The 26,621-nt window shown below is 44.2% G+C and overlaps 1 long non-coding RNA gene across 1 annotated transcript in view; it reads left to right on the top strand.

The window, feature by feature from the left end:
* LOC147753429 (uncharacterized) overlaps positions 1-23,284 on the top strand; it is a 31,326-nt gene extending 8,042 nt beyond the window's left edge. The window contains exon 2 of the long non-coding RNA XR_015311284.1: positions 23,132-23,284. This is a non-coding gene — a long non-coding RNA (uncharacterized LOC147753429). The remainder of the gene's footprint in view (positions 1-23,131) is intronic.
* The last annotated feature ends 3,337 nt before the right edge of the window (positions 23,285-26,621 follow it).

The raw sequence follows: 26,621 nt of genomic DNA, 5'->3' as shown, positions 1-26,621 counted from the left end.
TGAAGATTTCGCTTATCAAGTAAGGCCGTTCGTTCGGCCGCTCGGACCAAGTCCAGATGGCTTGTTGCAAGAAGGCCACTACTGTTTTTACCATTATACGATAGCAGTCCTGGTAACCGCCGGGATCCCTGCTTGCAGCGTCAATCGCAGGTTGAGGAGTCACTGACACCAGCTACTTATTTCTCGTATAAACGCTGGCTCAGACTACACCATGGAGGCCACGATAGCTAGGAGGTGGAACAACAAACGCGTAGGTTGGAGAGACAACTTCTACTATAATACCAGCTAATACTACGAGTCCAAAAACACCAGCTGTGGCTGCTTGATTCTTTGGTAACCTTTACCAACGAGCTGTGCAGACAATCAGGAGAACGGCAGGCGAGGCTTGTTGGCTGAGAAGGGACCGCTTGAGGGTGAACCTAATGTTCCTTCATTCCCGGCCGGATTCCTGGCAGGGATAACTTTATTATTCAGCCAATCACTGTCCATAGTAGCGCCAACAAACCAACTTGCCATAGGCAGGCCCGAACCCGAGCTCCAAGTCGAACATGCGAGTCCTGCGAAAGCGACGACCGCAAGGGAGGTCGCCACGAGTTGGCGGCCAATGGCAACAGGGAGGTACAAAATATTAAACACGAAATTGATGAACCGCCTAATACCACCAAAACAGTCATTCATTATAGTACTAGTGGCGAACGTATGGAGGAGGGGATGGAGTTCGGTTCTTTTGGCTGTCACAGTTTTCTCGCTTGTTCATTCACTCGAACGAAAACAGGGTCTAGTGGTCAGAGGCAAGCGAGGTGCTATACTCCTACGACATTCTACGCAACGATGGCGTGGCGCAAGCGTCGGCTAGCAAACACACGACGCACAACAGAAGTGTGCCTTTAGTCAAGCAGCTGGCTGGTTGGATATGAGTGCCGGAGGCAAGTCATACCGCCTAAGGCTCTTTTCTTGATGCTAGCATTCTATAGCAACCTCAGGTCGATCTGTTATATACCTATAATGATAATTATTTGTACGTTCATATACAAATATTATGTCTGTGAAATGCAGAAGCACGTTCTAGGTTATCCGCTTGTAACGGTGGAGCCGTGGATTTTGCTCTAAAAAGCGACTGCCTAGAGAGGAAAATAATCGAGGTTGTACTTTGAAATTGCATCTGTGTGCATCCCCGAAATCCCTTGGGTTAATGGATTCGTAGTATAGGAAAATCCTGGTTTCCTATATGCGACCTTGCGGCTCGTGTTATACGTACTAGCGTAGCAAAGTAACTCAAGGCAATCAATTGTTGTAAAAGCAAACCTGAGAAAGGATGCCGGAACAAGTCGAGCAAAAACGATGAAATACTAGGTCGATTATGAGTGTAGCCTCGTGCAGAAGTCGAAAGAATAGATGCAAAAGTACACAATCGATTTTTTTCTGGTCATCTGTATTACATAAAACGAATGAAGGCGTTTCAGCGCTAAGGGGTCATGCAGTGTTGGTGCATAGTGTAGTGCCTAAAAAGTCTTTAAGCAACTAGAATACTGGGAGTCCGAGTTTGCATAGGTGGCAGTAACAGCTGCATCCGACAAACATGCAGACGTCTCTTTCGGTAAAAAATATCCAACTAAGTTCATTGGGTACGAATGAGTACCCTTTTAATCTCCGATCGCTGCTAGAATAGAAACCGCTAAGTATCTATCCCCACCACTGTAGCATCTTCGTCACTCAGGTACAAAAAAAAAGGAGGCACCTTCCCGAAGGAAGGGATAGGTGGTTCTTGCTTGGATACGACAGGAGTGGATGATGAAGTGGCCCGAGCGAGAGCGGTCGTCTTGTTCTGTCGTGTTGCTGGAGAACAGTACACGGAAATGGAATAGATCTACCCACTTAGAGTGCCTCGTAGGGTTCTGCTAGCTCTATCCCAGCCAAACTTAGCAAAGCCCCACACCAGAGGTTCCGTACTATAGGCTCCGCTACCATCAAGCACTCGCCTTCTTTGGGCTTTCTCGAACAGCCTCTTTTCCCTTGTCGAATTCCCCTCGTCAGAGCAGCGAACCGGCGACCTACCCAAACAACGAACCCCTGTTCGACCCTATTCGTGCCCCTCGTGGTCGTTTCGATCCATGGGCCAACGAGATTGGACACGCCACCGTCTCGCCACTACGAAAGCGGCGAGAAGCGTGTGTTACCTGCTGCACTGGCACAGCTAGAGGTCCCCAGCTTCTCTCTAACAACACCCGGAATACATACAGGCAGCACTGGCCAACGAGCGGTGTGCTGTCTGCCTACCCATCGGCCGATTTGGAGACGGCCCGAAGACTCAAAGGGCCAAAGGCAGGGCCAGTGGAGGCGGCAGCAACAAAGGCAGCGGCCACCCGACACACGACCCACCGGAGTAGCAGAAACGAGTAGGATAAGGCGCGGCTGATAGTGCTCGACGGTTCTGTTAGTGGAGAAAGAAAGGGAATATGGGTTTTGTTCAGTAGGCCCATGCCAGTAGGACAGACGCAACAGGAATTGTTGGCTCAGGACGGCAAAGTGTAATGGATATCCTAGCACTTCTGTTAGTCGTCGACAAGCATTAGGACTGACGGAAAGACAAAACAAATTCTTCCACGACGTATAATGCGAGGAGTAAGGAGAAAGGGGGTATACACTTCTCTGTTCTCTCTATAGAATGACAGTTTTATGCAATATAATATATTGCAAAGCGAAACGTAATAAATTAGCTAAGCTAATGATAACCAATGGGGCAGTACGAAGATGATGTGATACAGTAAGTACCTACAACAAACTTGTTTGATATATCTATCAATGATATCCACGTCGATCCACGATGTATTTACATCAGTAGAACATTGTACAATGTGTATATGTGGTTAGACCCAACAAACGACTATGCATGTCTATGTAGTGCCATACAAATGTGTTTGAGTCACTTTACTGAATATCAAAAAGTAGCGACCATGGCGTCTCTGCTGTTCACAAGTCACGTTTCAGACGTGTGCGTTATTTTGCCCGTTTTTACAAGTAAGTTTTAGCTAAGTGACTTTCAGCACCAAACAATGCACACAGGCCAATACCGTGGGAAAACTTTCTAAACCAGGCCATGAGTTCGAACGAATGATACAGGTCGTATCAACAGCTTCATGATGGATTCTGAGTGACCTGTCGCAGAAACTGCAGTGAAAAAAAAGTAAACCAAATCCATGCCAGAGAATTTCTGATTGATCCTTAAGGGGCTTGCCGAGTCGTGTAGGACATATTTTAAAACATCATTTGGAGGCAAGGAGGCTCTGGGCAAAAGGATCTAAATTTCCAAATGAAGTCGCAGGAGGACTTTTGGGTACCTAGAGAAAAACATCGACCTTACTGTTTATCAGATTTAACTAACTGCAATATTTTTTTTAGAAGCTCAAAAACGGCTGAAAGGAATACTTACTTTGCCGCGTGCTGATAAGGACAGGTAGTCTGTTACGATGAAGAATACATAACATGCGCTGTGGATACACGTCCAGCTAGTTTTGAATTATATTAATGCAGTTTCCAAACAAAGCTTGAGTCCCAACTATCCATCGATTCAAAGATAGATTACAGTTCTCATGAATCACTGCAGATATTTTCGACCTTCCACTAGATTTTTTTATTACCATTTCACACGACTTTTTGCATGTTCTCTACATGTCATGCACGCAGGCACGAACGTACGCACAGTCAGTCACTGATCCACATACGACGGCGCCCACTACTGCAACCAAACTTCCGGCCTTCGCTTATATGAAATATGTGGAAAGGTGGTGTACGAACAGCAGCAGCGGCAGTTGTAGCGGTAATGATGGTGCGCAGGATGGAAGCGCAGAACAGATTGAGAAGGCGATTTGCACCACCATCGATACATCGTTTCGGGAGAAATTGCCCCATGAAGCTAGCGCCCCGTGGCTCGTTTGTAGAGATATCCTTTCGATCGAGTCGCGAAGCTCGCTCCCTTGCAAAGGAACTATCCCACCAAGATGTCTTTGGTAATGGGACTCGGTCGGCGGCAGCCGCTGAAATAGTGAATAGTGAAATAGCAACAGACCCCCTATTTTTCCCCGTTACAGATGCGGCTGGGAATGGCCTGCTTTAGCCGTCCTACACTTTACGGCAGAGAATGAAAAGGGTCGTATTTGAAGCTTAGAGGCTTCACATAGCGGGGGAAACCACTTCTCTCTTCATCAGGACTCGCTGATTGGCCGTCATTGTTCTTCCCCCTCTATCCCACCTGGTTTTCACGGCACAGGGAGGCATAGCGAGGACATACTATGGCCATATAGGACAAACACAGCACTGTAACGGCAAATAGGCTTAAACGACCAGTCAGGCCGATTTACCGCTAGATCTACGAGGCAAAGTTAGACAAACGGAAAACTCCACCCCAAAGGATAGCAAAATGGTGGTGCTTTTGTGAAGCGATCATTCAACCGTCCAAGGTGTTAAGGCCAACGTGAGCTCAGCAGACCGCTGAGATTCATGCCAATTTGTACGCGCTGCAGGAAGACGAAGCAGGAGGCACGACATTTAAGCGAATACTCACGAAAAAGAGTTAGCCTGTAGCAGACAGACGTGTGTATGGAGGAGGCGTACACAAATTTATATGGCATGCATATACATAATGTTGTAAAACCGTCAAAAAATTGAGAACCGTTAAAAAATGTACAGGTTTACCTGCCTCTAGTGAGTGCTGCCATGATAGATATGATAAACGCATAAAGGTATCTCTACATAGTTTTATGGACTACAGGAACAGAATCTCTTAGGTTCACAACCAAAAGAATCATTGAAAGGAATCACTTTTTACCATTCAAGTGCATTGGAAGTGAAATATAAGAAGACGCTTCCTGAGACCACAACGGTTTTCTTAGATGGTAAATTTTAAATTTATGATCCAATAGAGTACCTAAACGAGTTGGACTGGAGATACCCACAAATAATCTAATAATACACCACACCGAACCATAAACATGTGCGAATTGCGAAACGGTAGAAATTTATCGTTTTATATGTATTTGTATATATATAATCTTATATTTTTAGTGACCTGGTAGATAACAGGTGTGAATTTAGCAACTAGGTTACGATTATCATCATGTAAAATCTATGAACGTTTTTAATATACCTATAAAATATTATTTACTGCATCGCACAAAAAAAATTACGCCGCGAATAGCTCGTTAACTAGAAACGTGTAGCAAGAGGTATTATTGCTTAGAATGAATTTACTTCTAGCTTTGCCTTTTTGCCCCATATGTCAGTAAAATGGAAACTTTTAGCTTAATAACAGCTTACTTTGACTACAAACAAAAGCCATATTCTTGAGAATGTTAACCTAGAGTTAGTTAATTTCCAGCTACGCAAAGCAATTTGGAAGATACTTGTCTATAAACACTGGGAACTCATACACCTCCGCCAGATTAAATAAACAGATTTACTAATATCTTTTTTATACACAGGGGCCAACATGAAGCGCCCACTTACTCGTTCGTGTTCAGCGCATGGTAATAACTGATCAGGTCACTTAGGAACTCGCATAGTACGGGCAATACACCCGTGTCCCTGAAAGGGCATCGCGTCGATTTCCACAAAGTCGAGTTTTCCGGACAACTTGAAGATGTTACGTTTTCAAATTTTTTGTCAATGCAAAATTTACCATTCTCAGCGAGTGAATGTTTACTTTCAAATAGTTGGTACTGTTTGACAAAGCTAACATATTCCATTCTACAATGGTCGACCGCATCGCTATTATCGTCGCAGATTTGTGCATTTCTTTTATGCGCCATAAAGAACGGCGGATCATTCGCTTTGAAGCTACGGATAATGATCATTATCATCTTCTTTTTCTTTTTCCCACCTACTTGTCATTGGATTAGCGAATGTGGATAGTAATAAAATTAATATTGGGAACGAAGATCGTCGTCGTCATTGCCGTTAACCAGCACGAACACCAAGACTATGGAGGGTGATTTTCGCCCACCCGATTCGCGTGTCACCGTCCCTCTTGCACAATTTCTTCTTATCTGTCTAGTGGCAACGCTTGTGGGTGCTGAGCGAGTGAACAGCCGGACGTAGCTTGAGGCTACCACTCGCGCCCCTCGGGCCACACAGCCTGGTCCTCGGTGGTGGTGGGTCGACTAAGTTGGTTACAAGCAGCAGCGGTGGTAGGGGGGCAAAGTTAAGGAGCAAGGGAATGAAGCTCTCGTCGCTTGAAGCGCTAGGCTGAAGCAGGCTGAACCAGACAGAGGCGGTCGATCGTAGCCGTTCGTTGACGTCCGCTCGACTGTACGCTTGCTAGGCACGCCAAGCGAATCGGCCTTCTTAATTCTCTCAAATTCCTATTGTCGAAGCTGCAGCAGCGATGTCGGCACCGGCCTGTCGACGAATGTGAGCATACGAAGGGTCGAAAGTGGACAGCGCCTCTGGCTTTGTTGTTGTCGTCCTGTAGCGTCGACGAATAAGAGTGAATAAGAAGGAGTAGTGGTGCCGACGGCAATACTACGTAGTCTGCCCGAGCGTGAGCCTAGCTACTGGAGAAATGGCGGCTACCGCGGGCACCGCTGAAGAAAATCCCGAGTGCTTTCTTTGCCTTGGCTTCCGTCTCCTTTTTCTACGACGTAGTAAAAGTAGTCGTGTTGACGCTAGGCGCCGGCTGTTCGTAGGGGGGCCAGGTCAGCCAGGGGCTGTCCTGTCGCTTTCTATCTCTTGAATATGACGGAAGGAGTGAATGTAAGAAGGAGAGGGGGAAACAGCAGCTAAATGGGCAGACGGGCAGGCCGGTGACGGAGTGAAGTACTCAAGTGAGAGTTGAAGTAAGGGACCGCCAAGGCGGGGCTCCTTCCTAAACCCACTTTCTGTTCGTCGTTAAGGCTTATACACAGAACTTCTCCGGCCTAGGTTAGACTGCTACTATGATTACTTCCAACACTCACTATGCAATAGTATATAGTCCATTTATAGGCACCGCAAACAAATAGTTCATGCAGAAAGTAGCATTTTCAAGCCTACGATAGGCATTATATACAACTGCAAAGAACTGTGCAGCGTCGCTTGTTACGAACTATGTTACGTACGGCTACGACTAATATAAATACATGTTGTTAGGTCTAATGCCACTGGCTTCTGCCTCGTTCAGTTACGTCATTTTAAACTGCCGCGCCGACAAGCAGAGCTTGCGCGCTCTGAAGTTATGACTAGCGCAAGATGTCCGTCATTTAATCACATAGACTTGGCGCCATTTAGGTCGCGTATTTTTATCAACTCCCCGTTCGACTTCTGTTTAGGTTTTGTGCTGCGACACACACAAAATCCCTATTTTCAACGGAGGCAGGTCCCATCCGTGTGTACCATGGCTAATGGTCACTATTTAATTCTGCACTGCGGAACAGTACAGAACGCTTGCTGGAACTTCTCGCCACAAACGTGTATTCGTACTCACCAGCACGTTTAATTATCTATCTTTATACTAATTCCTATAAATATAAATGTCTTTACAAAATATTTCAGTACCCTTAAGTTAAGAGAAAACATGATTCCTGCTATTACTGTTTATCGACTTCTATTGCCTCCCTGCATGATATCTGTCAATAGAGCGCCATGGTCACCTGTTAGCTTATATCGAAAACTTAAGCAAAGTCGACCGAGCTCACAATTCACATTTAAGAGGGGTACGTCTGGGTACGAGGCGGTAAAGTCCGAAGAAGTAGTGGCAGAAATGGAGCAAGGCTCTTTGGCCAATTTGTTATGGTACAGAATAGCTGCACTATTTCATTCCTCGCAGATCCACTGCCTAATCTCTGCTTCGAATTGGCGTTTTGTGCTCTGAAACATCCATACACAGCAAAGAGAGGCGGAGAGAGAGTATGAGTTCCGCTTCATTCTAGAATAAAACGGACATAGGCCCCAGTCGCTGAGACTCTAAACTAGGAGCAAGCAACAGGAAGTGCGAAATGACACGTGTCTCACGTTAGTTCCTCGTAGTTAGCTATTAGAAAGAACGAATCGCAAGTCTTTTGCTGAGTCAGAGTGGGACCTGGAGATATGGAAAGGTAGCGCGGCGCAGGCAGAAGCAGTGGCGGCCACATCCTCTGAGAAAAACTTGCACGTGGGGGCAAAGTGGTGACAACTTGATCCCGCCTTGGCAGGGCGACTTATAATGCTGACGTGCCAGCTAGAGCAACAACATCATCAATAATAAAGAGCAGCTGCTGGCAACGACTGCAGCACGTTTATGATCATTAACACCACCAACAACATTCTTATCAACAGGGGCATACATATACAAAGAAACAAACTGCCCCTCGTATCGCAACTGTTGACGACTGGCGGTATCACTACAACAACAACAACAGTCATTTTGCTCCTGTCGCTGCTGTTGCAACTGCGTCAACGTTTAACAGAGGTGCTGCGACAAGCCAGTCCAACACAAGCACCCAGATAAACAAGATTGTCTTCCTTTCATAGCAAATCTTTATAGACTATATACACAGATTTGGCGTGTGTGTACACTCGTTCACTAGTGAGATTTACGGCGGCATCGAAGGGGAGTGTAGGGGAAAGGAGAAATCGCAACGAACCTCTTAGTGTTGTTCCTGAATAGCCCGAGAAAAAGAAAGACACATATATTTTTTTCGAAGAAGCGACGCTACATGTATATACCTATTATTTGTTTCAACTCGTATGTGATATGTGGGAGAAGGTCAGGATGAAAATGTAGACAGATCCTATACAAGGAACTCTATCTTTATTCTTAAATGGTTTATATAAGCATTGTTGGCATATATAAGGTTTAAGATCCATGTCCGCACACGGTGTGCCCGTCCAATAGTATGCGTGTTACGTTACCGACGTTGGAACACAAGGATATGTTTTAGGTCTAGGACTGACTCTACTTGATGTTAGTGCAACTTATGGAACTTTTTATTATCATTAATAAGTTACGACAGGTTATCAATTTCTATCTTTACAGCGTACGTATGTAATATTCTTATGCTAATTTCGTACGAATAAAGATGTCAGCGGAGATATATATTTGTTACGGCCATACGAATAACAAGGCCAGATTGGCCAACTTGGCCATGGATGCAGCGTTGAGATCACAGAAAACACCAACATGTAGGCGAGAAACTTGGCCGTTCACTTCGGGAAGTAGAGGGTTTCATGATAAGAAGCCAAAAAAATAACCGAAGGACGTAAGCGGCTCGCGAAAAAGCGGAAATAACCACCGACTGACAACAATATATCTCGGGTCCAAAAGTATTTGTAGCGGCATCCTTTCTCTCCTTCGATTTGTAGGTTATCGTTACGAATACGTATGCGAACCTCAAGCTACGTTTTATGACAATTCTGTACCCAAAACGAACGAAACGCATTTGAATTGTTTTTCTTCCTTTAAATGTGGAGGGAGCGTTCGGGTGGCTTGCGCAAGCGGAACAGACCTTACAAGACGGCCTGGGCCTTCCATAAAGGGCTTTAAATTTTGCTGTGCAACATCGAACAGACGAAAAAAAAATCAATGCGTTTCAGAAATGTTTGTGTCTGCTACACAGATGAATTTGCCTAGTGAATTTATCGATATGATCAGCTATTGCATGCGGGTGGTAGTGACACTCCATTTGTGAGACTCGCAAAGTATAAACCCTGTTTATTATTGTTGTATTAAGGGAAGACGCGTCGAGCTCCAATGCGACCAGTCAAGCTATCTATATATTTGGACGAGACAAGGCAGTGTACAAGCTTCCGGTTTTATTAGCGTAGACCGGCGCCGAGAACATGAAATCAAAGCGGATAAGGAGCATCGTTGAAGGGGCGGCAGACCGCCTGTATACGGTAATAACTATGTTGAAGAATGAATGAATGAAAATCCTATAGTTTCGCGATTGTGCACACTGAGCTTGATCAATTAGATCCGATGGGATTGCGCCTGTGTTTCCATCGGTAGCCAAAATGTCGGTGTTCTCATTCTATTATGAAAACAACCTAAGTGTGGCGAAGATATTTTATGTACATACATATAAGTGTCTTTATCGTATTATTAAGAAGACCGTTTGTCAATCGTAAACCTGGTAATTTCCCGATAGTTGGCTTTTAAGATTCGAGGTACATTCCCGTTGCGATGGCTACAAGTAAAGAAAAGGTAACAGCGAAAGTAGAAGATGCTTGGCATTGAGCTAATTCCATTAAAATAAGCTTAAGGTCAGTTAGCAATAACGAAGCTTTCGAGTCGCTGCCGCCAGCTAATGCGATCAACAGTTGCTCTTTAAGGTTGTATAAATAAACACATGAAGAAATGAAGATATAAATACGTGAAGTTTTGCGAAGCGCGCTGCTGCAGACGTCAAATTAGTGAGAGCATTCTGTAAAACGCGTCGTGCAGACCTAACAAGAAATACGTCCCATGAGTGTGCTCGAGTTGTAACAGATTCACTGCTGTTCTAGTGCCAAAAGACTCCAGAGCCGGGAGCTGTAAAGTAGTCAAAGCTCTGTATCGGCCAAATATGAATGTAGTAGTTACGTCTGAAGACTAAACGTGCCCGTTGGTACGTCGCCCATCGAAACCGATCTGCTTCCATACACAATTCGCACGTTTGTGCTTCGGGGCACAACGCTCAAATTGAAGCTACCTGTTATAGAATGCTGTCTAATTCTATCCATTTATTATTCTTATCTGCATTCGGAATCTCTGACGTCACAGAACAATTCGGTGGAGAACTTCCTGAAATTAGATAGAACTCTTTTTTGTACAAATTACTTTCCCGGATGTGCGATGTTGCTGCTGGTGTACAAGTTTCCTACTTCGTCAACATGATATTCATAAAAACCATGAACATGGCCCTTGTCACTACTACTAAGGCCCAAACAAATATGTTCGGATGAACAGGCGAAACGCCATGACTGGGGTTACAGGAAGAATGAGTCAAAGATAAAGGTTGTAAGCCGGTAGCAAATACTAAGAGTCGGCCAGACGTAAGTATCCATGAGTATTCACTGTGAGTTCTCTACACATAGCGCTTATATTTTTGGTATATTGTACCCCAATTATACCATATTAATAGATACGTCTGCAAGCCGTCCGGCGTGGGTGTAATGAAGCGTATTGAAAATGGCCACATACTCATTTGATTGCGCGGGCGGCGGTTGCGGAATCCTCTTTTGTGGGAACTTGTCAAAAAGTTAGCGGGTATCAAGGAGGAGAAATGGTCAACTCCTGTTAAATAACGCATACAGTCAAGCGTATTATTAATAGGCAAACTTAGATATGATTCAACTACAGCACGTAATAAAAGTCATAAGGTCCACGAATCATCTGCTTTCTAGTATCGAATGTTTAACGTGTGCATCAGTGTGGCCCGATACAATACAAAGCGAACCACCTCTGATCTGCTTGATACTTGGTGTACGTATGCGCAATATATTTATACGTTCGCCTCGACCACGTAAACCAAATATCATAAGATGCATGTATCAAGTGGCTGTTGGTACTCCGAGACGGCGATAAGTAGATCTACGATGGCTTTCATCCTTAGTCGGCCACAAATTGGGAGGTTAAATATCCGGCAGTGGCCCCGATCAGAGCAGTAGGTCAGATCATGCAGCTGGTCAGAAAGAAAAGCAGAAGCAGCTGCGGTTGAGCGGCGGCACCGACGGCAGTGGCAAGAATGAGGGTTGTCTCTACTTGTCGCCGCCGTTGCAGCTGTTGTCGCTGAAAAAGCGACGACTCACTTCTCCACGGTTGCCTGCCGACGCCGACCATGTCCGACGCTAGAAAACGAGCGAACAGTTCGGCCAGCGATTTGCTGGCGCTGTAGCTGCTGGTAGAGTCGGAACGAACGGAAATTGAAATTTGCAAAGTCAACAAAGTTGTCCGTACTATTGCAGCTGACCTGCACTTCTTATTCCAACTTTGCCAGCGATCCTCATAAAGCACACACTCGTTGGTGCAGGAGCTGAACGAAGTCAAACTTTGTGTGCAGGAAGCTGCTTGCTTGCTTGCAGCTCTTCCTCCCACAACTGCCTCGTGGGTTCCGCACAGGATATGACGGCAGAGAAAGGATGTGTCGAGCTACAACAAATACAACCTGCAAAGTTGCTGGACTTTGCGTGCCTCTGGGTTAATCAAAAAGATGCCTGTCCAGTGTCCTTTTTCCTTCTGCCAAGTTTTCGCTGACTCCCATATCCAACAGTATATGGCACTCTATACTTGGGCTGTCGGTGATCGACCATGCGCTGTTTTTGCTCACGCGGCGAGCTCCGATTACTAGCTCCCCTTCGCCCAAAAGATGCGCATACGACAAAATGCAATAAGGGGGAAAAGTAATGGGGCCAATACAGCAAGTCGGGGATATCGGAAACTTGTTCCGGTTACAAATCTCAACGAATCAGCGATGTGTGGGTTGGTAGATCTAGCATTTCCGTCGGTTCCGTTTGCTAGTTCCCGGTTCCCGTTCGCTAGAATCTTAAATACCGCTCAGCGGCCTGTCTGCCCGGTCCTGGGCCGCTTCCAGGCAATTCTAGCGAGCTGCTATTCTTCCTTCTTGACATGTGCGGGACGTGGTGCCTGCAGTAGCGAACTGGCCCAAGCTAGGCAAGTCTTTTTCCCGAGGAATCAACTAGCTGTATAGCAGGGACACGCCTTTGGAGCTAAGCTTCTGTCAGGAGTCACAGCGAATATAACTGCAACGGTCACGGGAACAGTAACGAGCAACAGAGCAACGAAGGACTTCGAAAGTATCTGTGGGTTCGTGGATCAGCGATTCGCTGTTTGACGGGTTTATGAGTTGGGGACTCAACGACTGCCCAAAGGTTTGCAGCAGACTATGCAGGTCCTCGAATTGCTGTGGATGTCGTAATGGACGAGACGTTGACTCTGACATAGTGGAGGGTGCTGGCATCGTATAGTCTCTATCCCTAAGTCGCACTCGCTACGATAGGGAGAGGCTCAATATGATCTGATTCTAGCTCTATGGAGGCTTCGAACGTTGTTGGTGGAGTGTGAAAGCTATTATTCGAGATTTAGCATTCAGTGAAAGCTGGACGGTCAGCGCGGCGCCTTGCTGCGGCCATCTGCTGTTTCCATGTTAGCTCCTGTTAATGTTTTGCTGTTGGCTACTATGTTACGCTTGCTGCGGCCGTTATGCTCGTTGGATAATCCCTGAGCTATGAAGGAACACTAGCAGAAGTCCGTGGACTGACCCACCTCTCACAGACATATGTCCCAATGTAGAAAGCCACCGCCGTTCGATGCATACAAAAATAGAAACTATTGCAAACGACGTCGCGCTTGCCTTCTATCTTGTGCTGCCGCTCAGGCTTATAGCGCTACTTCGGTTTTCTGTTTTCTCGCTATGTAGCGCAATAACCTTCGCACGATACCCGTAGCTTATTGTTACTTTCTCGTCGTCATTCCATAAAACTTATCAACATATCTCCCGCAATGGACAAGGACAAAGTGAACAAATAGACTTGGAAGAGGGAGTAATTGATCCTGCCTTCGATTGCACGGCTCTGTATATACCAAATTTATAGAGACCAAAAAAAAACTAAACAACGGGGCAATCGCTAAAAGGAAACAGCAAACCCTGAACGCCTATGTGTGCCTTGTATCGAACAGAGGTTATAGGCATTTGCGTGTTTTGTAATTGTAAAAACAGACCCTGTGGTTGCGACTTAACGCGATTTTATTTCTGGTTCGTATTTACAGCTCATGATTTAAAGCAGAACATATACATACATACATACATAAATTAATTTAGCTGCGTTTATCATGTGTTGAATTCAATGTAACATTAGAAAAGGCGAGGAACCCGATGTGCGATCGTTCGCAGGCGGTGCTACGGTCTAGCTAGAAATCGGATGTTCTGGAACCCCTACTTCACTGTAGATTTTTACAAACCTTGAGGTGTATTTCATTCACGCTCTATATGTATATATAGATATATCCATATGTAATCGTTGCTATGTCTCGAAATGACAGAGTCGCGATATAGCGACGGAACTGCCGCAGTTTAAACTCACTTAGAAGTGTTCGCCAAAAGCATACAATATGAGTTGTATCCTTTCCAGATGTCTCTATAGGCTTGTCTTGTACCTATATATATAAGCTGGTATTATTAGCTGTATGGCAGCGTCAGGCTGCAGACGGTAATGATGAGGAAAACATTGAAGCGTTTTGATTTGGTCATTTATCAACTAACCCTCTTGATATTAGATAATGAGACCGATGACTCGACTCAGAAGAGTCCTCCATTTCTTGCAGAATGAGCGTCACATACTGTGAAGTTGCCACGGCGATTCTCGTCAACACGCGTTGTAGAGTTCATTTGCCGAAATTCATATGTCTAAATAAGCTCTGACAAAAACTAGCAGACCTTAGTCCGGACCATCATATCGAGCCTGGCGGCCATTTCGGGAGATACAAATGAACTAAAAGAATTCAACAATTTGTACGATGATAAATGATGTCTCGTTTAGGCTCTCAGCAGCCTGAACGGTGCAGGACTGCCGAGCTGTATAAGGTCGTCTCTCGTGATGTCAAACGGAGTTTGTGTGTAAAAACTAAAAGGAAAATATCTAAACGGAAATATTTAGCAATATAGAGAACTATTTGGACCCTGTAGGTTTTTAATAAGCAGTCGTTTACGGTCGTATTTTTTAGGTTGCCTTCGTAATTATTAGCTGCAAAAATCGCTTGAATTTCCTTCCCAAAACTGCACAGAATTTTTTGCGAGTGTAGAAAATACAGTGGCTCATGTTGCGTTTGAGTGCCGACGGGAGACACGTATAAGATCTAACACGGAAAACATTTGCAGGGAACTTACCGTAAAAATAATTAATTGGAAACTCTAGTCAAAATACAACGCTTTAAACAAAACATTATCTTCAAATAAAAGTTTTCTACGTGCAACCAAACTCGCCCAAGGATAACAGACGTTCCCTTGAAAATCTTAAATACTATCTGGCTCATAGAACAATTACTGGCCTTTTTTTTAGTGGTTTTCTGTTCTAGTTGGTTGTTGGTAGTTAAATGTTAAAAAACGTCATCGTTGCAAGACCGATGTTATTGATTAGTCGTAATCCTAAAAGTATACCTTATGTTTGAACTTCAAGATTATGTATATCGGGTAGGATGAACTAACAGTATCTAATACTTCTCATTCGTCGTTCACTGAAGTCAGAAGTTGTCTAAATAACTCGCTATAGGTGAGGACTGAGGATTCTATAATTACGGGCACTATCCTGTGATATTCTCAACCCGGAAAAATGCATTCTAATAGACATTTCGAGTTCATCGATGACCGCCTCGAGCCGCATATGAAGGAGCGTACTTAATAAGTCTATATTCATACCAATCGTGTGCGGAATAAATTCGCGGATGTCTTTTTCACCCACCATATCCGTCGTTGAATTTTAAAGTCCAGTTAAAATCTTGCGACCTAAACAAGATAATGGAAGAGATTTATAACAATATATGACAGCTGATTATCATAAAATGAAAAGCTAAAGTGGGAACTAACTGAAGTTACCCTAGTTATGCCGTGGAATCTCTTATATATGGGCTGAGGTAGTGGTACGGATCCGGGATGATTCAATATATAAGGAGTAGGGGCTGAAAATCAATTACAGAGAAAAAAAAAACAGAATGATAGAAAACTAGAATGCAAGCAAGGAACAGACATTCGTAGCAGCTGAATACCTTGAAAAGAAAGATTGCTCTGAAAACCGTCGAGCTCGAACGAGATATGGTCTTCAATAACTACCGTATCTCTTCTTTGATAGAAACGCCGTTGACCCCAACGAAGAAAATCTGTCGCTTATACTCTAATCGACAGAAAACGATAGTCAATATGTTTTGTCCCCTCAAAACTTCTTAACATAAGTACTTCCTCAAAACTTATTAACATACTTTACTTAGTCTTATATATTTTAACCTATATCCTTTGCTGTTTTGGTCTTCTTCTCCAAAAAAGCATCTCGCCCATCGACTCATTAATGAAAACGGAAGGTGTTCCCTCCTTTACATGTGATATTAGGTACAACAATCTCTGCTTTTCTTCCATATAATCTAAAGATCTTATGAGCTCTAATAAGAGCGTTTTAATTTTGCTTAAACTGCTTAAGTTGCGGTTTGCACAGATCTCAAGTAACGCAGCTTCATACGGAGGCGAAGGTTCCCTTGCGTAAGCACCGCTCACAGTTATCCTCATCGAAATATCTACCATAATTACTATGGATCTATGGTATGACTGGAGCTGTAATCAGTCACCTGTATCTGCATTGCATCGATATGCTATCGTTCATGCAATACGTGCATAGATATCCTTTTCCGTTTCCCCGGTATGGCATTATTGCTAATAGAGAAGCGATGGCAATGAGGGCGGATCTGAGGCTAGTGCCTCCACTGTTACACTGCCGTCACCCATTGGCATTTGGCCTGAACCATTCTTTGTTAGAGTTTTCTAACTTTATGGTCGAGAGGCAGCGGCCTACCTTATTGGTTTTCTTTTGTTTGTTTCTCGTCTGCTTCATCACAGTTTTGTCCTTCCGTCAGCTTGTCCCTCATTTGGTTTCTACCTACCGGTAGAACCAACTACAGTAGCAGAACCTTTGTGAGTTTCTGCTACTGTAGTTGGTTTTGTATGAGTTTCTTTCTCTCTCTCCCTCCCTCTCTCTCTCTCTCTCTCTGTTCTCTGCGCTCGTTCATGCTGAGGATAGAACCCTGCTTAGTGCTTTCTATTTCTCTGAAGCGCAGCGTTCGCCCCAGGCCACCATCACCACCACAATATCATCTTAGGCGTGATTGAAGCCCTGTCTCGTTTGCCGTTTCGCGCTGTTCACAACACACTAAGGGGCCGGCTCGAGTTTTCTCAAGACTGAGAGCTTTAGGGTTAGGAAGCTTCAGGGGCAAGGATGAGCGGCCGGTAACAAGTGATGAGAGGAACCAAAGAAACGAAGAGTGGCCGGGACGTGGGATTCAGGCCCGTCCGGTGAAGAAGAGGGGAAAGCATGGTGTATTGCTGAGCAAAGCCAAACCGAAGTTAGGGCAGGCGAAGCACAGGCATGACGCTCACTAGCAGGCAAAAAGAACAAAAAGCAAGTCAAGCCACCCTCATTTGCCTCCTAAATCACGCTCTTAATGTACAGTAGTTCCTATCAGTTTTCGAGCCTGCCGCCGTCTGCCTGTTGCCCTAGTTTGGCGATAACAAAAACTGCTTGGCCCTTATTGAGCTCGGGATTTTCGTTGCCGTAAGCCTGCCGCAAGCACTTGCGCCACTCACATAACATGAGAATTTAACGCACAAAACAGGTGTTACGTCTAGAGCCCCTATCGGGAATGCTGAAAACAACGACGACGACGATGAAAACAGCCGAATGAGTGAAAGGGCCGAGTTTGTTTTTTTGGGCCTTACCCTATGCTGCCCTCATTGGTACCGCGATGTCTTGTGATTATGACCGCATGAGTTTATCTTGTATTCTCGCACCGGGGCCCTTGTATCCTTTCCATATGTCGTAGCTGTCTCTCTCTCTAACTTTCTGCTGCTTGGAGGGTCGGATTATTAGTGATATCGCGCATGGCTTCGATGGCGGCCGCTAATAGCTGCCAGCCGACGGGTTGTGTTCCTACGAAATTTCTCGTCCCGACGGTGCCCTTCCCCACTTATTCTCCTACCCATCTCGCATGTTCTTGTTCGTGCACCGAACGAAGCCACACCTATCTTGGTTCTAAGACACCTCTGCTTGTGTCTCTTCTTTGTCTTCCCTGCAATGACGGCCGCTTTCAGGATTCGGAGCAGTCTAGGCGGCAGCGGTTAACCCAGAGCAACCTTCCTAGTGGCTATCCAAAATTTTTCGATTAGTCCCGTCTTTTCCCGTTTCACCCGTACAGCCTTATTTCCCACGAGGGAGCACTCACAGGCCGGGGACCTCACATTTTGTTCGTGTCGAGAAAACGCCTACCAAGGGCCAACGAGAATCCTTGTTTCGAAAAAATAAGCTGTAAGAAATTGAAAGATAAGGGGAAGCATGAAGAACGATGACAAGCGAATGCGAAACACTGCTACTGCCACGGCCGCCTATGCCGCTTCCAGCGCTTGGGTGAACTATCGCTAAAAAAAATATTTTGCACTTTACAAAATGGTATCCATGCACGAAAACGTCAGGCTTTCGTGTCAGTGGTAAAGCCGCGGCACACGCCATGGGATCAGAAACACGCTTGTTTGTATTATGCATATTGCATCCTAGCTGTCGCAGAAGCATTAGAGGAATGAACCGAGTCAGCTTAGACGGTACAAGAAAAGCCCCGATCAGCGGCAGAAGGAGCAACAGAACGCTCTGTGACGTCACTATATGAGAAAATTCAGTTTGCATACGCACGCCGTTAACGTTAAGGCTCCGTTTTCTTTTGAATAGCGTGATACTGAGTGTTGTGGTTACCGGTGATCTATTGCGTAAAGTAGCGAATTGCAGTTGACGCGTGGCAAAAGCACAAGACGAGCATGACAGCCGTAAACAATAACTCACTGATATAAGATTAAGTTAAAAACTTTTTATTATACTTGGGTGCGTTTAATTTTCTAATCGTATGGATTGAAACACAAATCTTGTACGGCATAGGTACTCTGCTAAATTTGCAGAAGACGGACAATATAGATAAATGAATATATAAAGTTAAATGAAAGACAATAAGCTTTTTATAGTACATGAAGTATCATTAATATTTCGAGGGCAAAGGAGCATAGTTAAAACATGCCGAATTGCTTCGACTGAATATGCCCTTTTCGTAAAAGGGAAGCAATGTTACAAATAGCTATGAAAACAAGCGTAAGCGTTCCGATTGATAATCGAAACGAGGAGGATAGAGGGAGAAGCTGACAGTGCCCTTGGATATCGAAACAATGAGCTGTGTAACAGAAAAATGTGCATTCTTTATCAAGCGAAGTCAGTTTATTCCTATCTGCTAGCTTGCTAAGTGAGCTATTTTTTGTCATTTTCGGTTCACGTAAAATATAATTTATATGTTAAGCACAGTTTATGGTATTAAATCAGTGGGACGACTAATTCCGGCTCGAAAAATAGGTAGACGTTAGGCTTTCTGAGGGCTAGGTGGGGATAGTGCGAGGACTCCGATAGCTAAGATCTTTCGAAGGGAAGAAAGTACGGAGCGAAGGGAGGAGATTCTTCTTCCGTTTTACGGTGATATACGGAAGCAGGAATGTGTTTAGCATATGCCTGTTTCTAGCTACTTGCGTTCGTTTCTTGTTGGTTAGAGGGGCGTTACACATGGTTCTTCCAGCTTTCATAGTCTAGCCAAGTTTCGAGGGAGAAGCTAGCTGCGCAAGCTTTCCAGATCAAGCCCACTATAATGGCGCCAGAAGTAACAATAGCAACAGTGGATGGCAACTATGCGAGGGCAGAACCGAACGGCGTTTCCCTTGTTTCTATGACTTGCAGCTGTTGTTGCTGCTAGCAAAAGTCGCTGTTATAGCGCTAGTGCTGCTGCTATTGGCCAAACGAGGCTTTTACCTGCTCTCTGTTCATGCTGAACATCGGCTAATTGGTGGACTGCAAGAGCAGAACCAGCAATATCAGTAGCAGTGGTAAAAGCTGAGCGTGATAACAATAGGTCTGAGTGGCTGCCCTATTTTTCCCCATTACCCGCTTGCTATTCTCCTTACTCTTGACTACACCAAAGTTACCGCTGAGATGGAACGGTATCCGACCGCATACCCTCTACACTATCTGCGGCTTGGTTCCCCAGTTCCTCTGTTCACCAGCCCTGGGCCATTCCTTCCCTTGCGCGCCCACATTTTCGCTTGAACTGTGGGAAGCGCGAATGAAACTAGATAGGTAATGCTCGCCATTGCGGCGATGCTGAAATTACAGTGTAGCGCTCGACAACTGTGCCAACGGCCGAAGCCGGCGCCGTCGGCCCGGCTGTTTGAGGCAGCAGAACGTCCAACACGAGCAATAGCAAGGTGACGACAACGAACCACCGGAAGAGAACACAAACCACGTTAACTCTTTTTAGGCCTGGCCCAAGCAATACTGGCGTGCAGTTAGTTCTTCTATGTTTTCTGCGGAAGCCGAGTTGCTGATTGGGCACAGCTAAAAACATGGTGGCGACAATTCCTGCGTCACGCACCTGACCTACCTTGAGTAGACTAGCTAGACTTCAGGACTCAGGAGGAGTATCCATGGCGGCAAGCAACTTATAGAAGGGAACCCAGTTTAAAGAGCCCAATAGTGAAACTCCGAAATGATATTATTTGTCCATGGTATCGACTATAAATAAGCTCTGCACAGTACAGATGGTTCCTTTTAAAGTGGGGACTGATTGCGATTTGAAGATGGCATATTGGTTCGAAAAATCTCCAGTTGTCAGATTGAGAAGCAAAGAAAGTACGAGAAAGGATATAAAAACTGGGTCTTCTGTCGTCTTAAGCCGCATTGGACATGTGAGGGCACTGCGCTCGCTGCTTAGCGGGATGAACATGATATCCCCTGCTCATTATACTAAAACCCAAATGGTTTATTTGTGAGACGAGTGGTCGTACATGATAGTATATCTATGTTTCCATTTTTTTTGCAACGTGAATGACGAATAATGCTTGTAACTAACAAATGGGCGGTAAATGCGGGTTCGCTAATATATATTTACTCCGTGCATTCTGGACTGCTGCGATGGTTTTATATCAGCCGCAAAGTCACCCATCCAAATTTAGCATTGTCTTGTTAAAGGAAGAACTTGTTTAAACTTGCGGGGCCAGGTGGCAACACGAGCGCAAGAGATCAACGAATGAGGCGTGTTCGAGAGGGGGGCGAAGGAAAGCCTTATTTAGCTCTGCACCGCAAAATGCCCAGAACGTCGCCGCCGACTGAATAGCGCCGGCAGTATGGAGCGAATAGGACCCACCTGCAAAGCCTGCAATCCACCGCCGTACATTGAACCATCGTCACAACGGCGGCCTCCGCAATTGACGCCAGCCTCGCATCTCGCGCGATGGTGTGAAATTATCTCTGAGGGCCACCGAAGAGAAATGCTATTGCGGAAATGAGAACTGTCTGTCCCTAGTTGGCGCAAATTGAAAATCAAGAGAGTAGAAAGAAACAGAGATAGAGAGAAGGATTTGTTAATAAACCGCGATGCTCGACGAAGCGTCTGCTATTATTAGGACGACGGCCCACTAACAAATCATTCTACCTTCTGTTCCTGTAAAGACTGGCTCTTGCCGAGACAGCCAAGAGGGAGCCTTCACTGACAAACGGGAAGAACAAATCTTTCCGTTATCATTGCGATAATAGAAAATGAAGTACACTTTTGAAGAAGCTACATCGGTGAAGTACCAGTCTTTTTCGTACCCATTGAAAGGAAGCTATATGGACATATCTATAAGAGCCGAGGATTTCTGATTGAATATCTGAGTGAAACAACGCATGAACCGACTGCTTCTAGACTAATATCGAGTTAAAATATATGCTTACCGTGCTAAGTAGTAGACCTTCGGATGAAGCACCTTGAAGAGATTCCAGCTCTACGGACAACATCATGAATATGTTCATGTATAATGTACACGCGTATAATGCATTTCTATATCTTCGTTCGTAGGTATATAATCGAAATTGTCGAAACACAAAATGGAAGTTATGCGTTACATTCTTTTATTAATTGAAGTTCAATTAACGTTCCGGTATGACCTTTTTATGGAAATAAAACGTGAATTTATTTAGTGTGTATGTACCCTAGATGTTTGTTTGTGAAGCATATCGTACGAAATACCATAGGGAAGCCGTCGGCTTTACCTAAATAGAATCGGAGTGCTAACACATTTTCAGGTAACAGGTTAGATAACAAAACTAGAAATGGGGTAGACTTTGCTATTGATGGGATGGAGATACGGCATTGGTACGACATTGAAGTAATACATTTATCAGGCCTTACCTATGAACTTGTATGCCCCACGTATAATGCTTCCATCATAAATAGATAAAAGCGTCTTCTGCACAGATTGAAACCGTATTTACTTGAGGTTAAGCAGATGTAACCGAACGGCATTATATATAGATATATACAAGGTTGCGCATGGGAATTCGGACAACCATTGATTGCCTGTTTGTCCTAGCGAGCACGCTCTTCGTATCAGAAGAAAGCCAATTCTATAGAATGAAATAGCAAACTGATCATGGCGAAAGTCATGATGTCATTTTTAAAATTCAAGCGAAGATCAGTTATTTTTAAATTTTTTGGACGAATTTTTTGGTTCAATGGACGAACCCTTACCGACTTGTGCTTTTATTCGCAATTGACAGTCTACATTGGTAGCAATCTTGGTGCGGCTTCTGGAAGGTCCGAGAAGGACTTCGATGAAACGATCCTGCATAGAGTTTAAACTGAAAATTTACATTTATTTTAATGCAGAGTGTTTTTATACACAAATTAACGCTCGTTGTAGAGATGAGAATAACTGTCAAGACAAGCTCCAACGGTTTGCAGCCTTCTTTGTCCGCTTTAAGCCCTTGCACCCTTCGAACTTCTGGTTTGTTTAAATATTGATGTGGGCTAGTTTTTTCTACCCAACGATTAAGGAACTAATATTTTGAAAATTCGTAGTGCTTTAGGTCTAGAATCGGACCTTTCATCGTGGTAAATGACGCTAGCTGTGTCAAACATACATTATAAAACATGCAAAAAAAAAATACTCAAAATATATATTTTTATGTATGTACAGTATTAGAAGCAATGTACGAGAAAAGTCCGAACTTAGATACCAACTTTATGTATATTGTCATATCGCTCTCGAATTCGTAAAAGTTAGGCTGGAACAATAAGCCAGAAACTTTTCATTGTAATCATAAATATAACTTAACATATAACTAGAAGCGTAACTATCTTTCTCAGATTAGAATGCTACTAGAAAACGAGCAACGTTGATAGAGCTGTGACGCGCCTATGTGGTAACTACTACAGTTTTCGTACCAACAGCATCGTAACCGCTATCAGCACCATGAGCATCACTGGCAAAAAAGACTAGCACGTACCTATTCATTAGGCTAAAGATAGACATTATCATAATCCCTGCGTGTGCTCCTGTTTTTGTCTCTACTTTGTTTGTTGTTACAGCGACGAGGGCTGACGAGATTCAAGAGTGGACGGAAAACTGTTGCTAAGGGAGGTGCAGGAGAGAACCCCACCATTTCGTCCTTATGACAAATGCTAGTTCTGATGACTCGGGCTCCGCCGCTTCGCTGAACGAAACGAAAAAAAGTCAGAACAGTAGTGGAAAGGGAGAAAGCTGTCGGGACCCGGGTCGACGATTCAATATGTAATAGCGTTTGAACAAGTTGTTTTAAAGGGAAAAAACATAAAGCGAAAAAAGCCCAAGAAGAAGCGAGCAATCGGAAGGCCTCAAAGGTGCGAACCGTTTTGCCGCACCGATACGTGTGTGCGTGCCTGCGTGCGTGTATGTGTGTATGTTTTTGCATCGCCAAATTCGAGGAAATCGCTGGGCGCCGACACCACCGCCAACGAAAAGCTGTGTAGAGAAAAATCCCCAATGGTCGATATCGAGTGGACGAGTCTTACGGCGCCGTCATCGTTCTCTTGCTACTACCACATGTCATTTGTCTGTTTGTGACCTTCTCGTCATCTTCGTTGTCGTCGTCGTGAGACGCCGCTGAAACGAAAAGAGAGAGAGAGAAAATCGTCGCCGCTTTTGACGAAGTCGCAACCTTCGATAAACCTTCTTCCACTTGTTCTAGATGTTCCGCTGTCGCTAACGTTCAACGCTACGAGTACTACTAGTATAGCTATTATCGGCGCCCGTGTGCGCGTCCGCGCACGAAAGCAAAGCAAAACACTCAACTGCTATTACTTCAAGTAGAAAACAGAAAGAAAAATAGGCCCTTCAAAACCGAAATCGAAAAAAGCAAGCAAAATTTCCTGTCGTGTCTCTCGAATAGAAAGACGAAACGCCCTACGACGTCTAACGTGCGCATAGCATGTTACTGACTATTTACTAAGGAACAAAAGGTGAATACCCTACGCCAGTAGTTGACCAACCAAAAACACCCTCAGCTCAATGTGCGAGTGTTAGCCAGTAGAGACTAAAGTACCCGTTTAGAAATTTCCAATTATACTGTGTCTCGGAAGGACTTCTATAAAGGCCCTTCGTATAGTTCCAAAGTGCCGATTTACGGATAGCATATTTTCTCCTTCGGTCAAGGACCTTATTCCTGAAAAACTGCAACATAGTGACGCGAAGCCTTCTTTTATATCGATGCTTGTTTCGAGGCGAGAAGGATTCCTATTACAGCTTCCGTAGCTACGAAATTCTGCTAAATCGCCCCGCCTACGAGGTTCCTAAACGAATCCGTAACACCTTTATGGTCATCCGAGTTTGAAGCCAATTTTTTAAGGTTGTTCAGTATATGGAACCGTAGAATCCTCTGCGTTTGTTTTATCCTCCTTCAGGTCGGCGGTAGTCCTATAGCAGTCCTTTTGGCGGGAGCCTATTCAAAAGTTCTTCTGATTTGGCACCTTTTTTAAGAATATCGGCTGCGCCGACGAGCACAAGTGGTCGACATATAAGGATAGCATCAAGCTGTATGGACACGCCTTACTGACGACTCTTAAAAAGTCTTCAACCACGTCAGCTACGCTTCCAGTAACCATCAGTTACAAAAGTCATACAATATGTCATAATTGAAACAAACGTGCCAAAACATTTCAAGGTTTTTTCTTCATAACCTCTACTAAAAGAGATAGACAGAGATACACGAAGCCAGCAACGACAAAAACCGTGTCACAACCAGCATAAACCGTTCGTGTTATTTAGCTTCCGTGCCCTAATCGATGCGTGCCAAGTGCAAAAAGACTACTGTGACGGCCGATAATACAACAAGCCGTTCTCTAGTTTTCTATCGCATCGCACCTTTTGTTTGGTGTTGTCAGGCAGCCGAAGAGGGATATATATCAAGGGAACCACAAGATTCAATAGATGAAATAGGAATATTGTGTTAGGAAAGCTTTGTGCGAGAAAAAATCAAAAAGGAAATTACCTTCAGTTAGGGAATACATCGGAAAGCAAGGGAAGGGCCGACGCAGAGAATGTTAAGGAAGATCGTGACGAGACCAGCAGCGAAGCAGTGCTAGTTGGGACTAATTAATTGGTTATTATAGATATTCGTGCACCAATAGTATCAAGCGTGCCCCTATCTCGCAGTATTCTTATCACCCCTCTCGTTGAACAACTGACATCTCCTATTCTTCGTCTGTACAGAACGAACATTCTGTTGATTAACTTACAACTATAATGGTAATATAATCTGTGTGCGACGACCAGCGCCGACCGACCAGTTCGGAAATAACAAATAGAGGAAAAAAGACGAAAAATATTAGAAGATAGACAGCCTCTAAGAAAAGAAACGTTGAATGCCATTGGACGTCCTCAACCTTTACGCCTTTTAGCAGCTGTGATCTTCCGCACCTTCTTTTTAACAGCGACTGACTGACAGAATCAGAAGGGTTCTCTTCTCGCTAACCACACCTATCTGTGAACGAGCTCTACGGCAAGAAACTTCGCTCGCGGACGGCGGAAACGAGATAGCGAAGCAGCGCAGGATACGAAGAACGCAATAGCGACCGAGCGTACGACATGTTTCTAACCGAGGTACGTATAGCGTTGTACTGTGGATTTTTTTACAGACGTGCATGGCCTTTATTGTTTGCAGATGACATTTACTGATTTAGAAAAAAAGGTTTAATTTAGTTGTTAAAGATGATTTGCTGTGTTTTGAGGTTTCGAAACTGAAAATCAAACGTGTTCTTCGGAGTAATATAGTATTATGTTTATGGGCCAAGTCAGCCAAACCGGAAAATGTATGTAATCAGCTTAACATTTACCTAAGTAGATTGTTCTTGTTAATTGTGTAATATTGCTGCATGTAATATAAGGAATATGAGTTCTAATGAGTACTGAGGTGTTTTTTGCTGTCTATCGCCAGTTTTTCGGCGTTGAATAAGCTTCATCTCCAAGCAACCAAAAAGGTTTAACAAATGCAAGATAGTGAAAATTCAATACTGAATATCACGCACGATACTGATGTGACAATACATGCCATTTGAGAATTGCGCGTGGGACTTCAAATAGGTTTTTGTCGTTCGATTTCCCTTTCGAGCCTTCACTCGGTCGTCAATATTGTTACGGCACCTTTTTTACCTACGCGAAAAGGCAAACAAATTTTCTTTTTTCAAAACAGATGCTAGATTGTAACGTCAAATTCTTCTAATGAAATCGATCTGAGCCTTCGCTCGAAGGGAGCTTGGTTCTCTTGGCGAAGAATCAGAGATTAATTGACTAAAATGCTTTCTTGATCTCATGATAAGATGCGCAATAAAAGCTTATAAAAGCTCTATTAGTACAAGTTTTGTTTCTGGGAAAAGATTACCTGATGAAACTGTTTTCTGACATCACTTTGACAGTCCTGAACAAGGAACTGAAAGTTTGGCCACGATTATTTGGGCACATCCATTGTAGTCTAGTTTAATGGGTCTACCAACGCCCTCCGGATTTGCTCGTGAACCTCATTTACATCGACATATTTGCCTTTTT

Source organism: Varroa jacobsoni, unplaced genomic scaffold (genome assembly GCF_002532875.2).
Source record: "Varroa jacobsoni isolate VJ856 unplaced genomic scaffold, vjacob_1.0 scaffold_499, whole genome shotgun sequence".
In the NCBI taxonomy this organism is placed as follows: Eukaryota; Metazoa; Arthropoda; class Arachnida; order Mesostigmata; family Varroidae; genus Varroa; species Varroa jacobsoni.
Note: the sequence above shows the minus strand (reverse complement) of the source record. Positions and strands in the feature narration are given on the sequence as shown.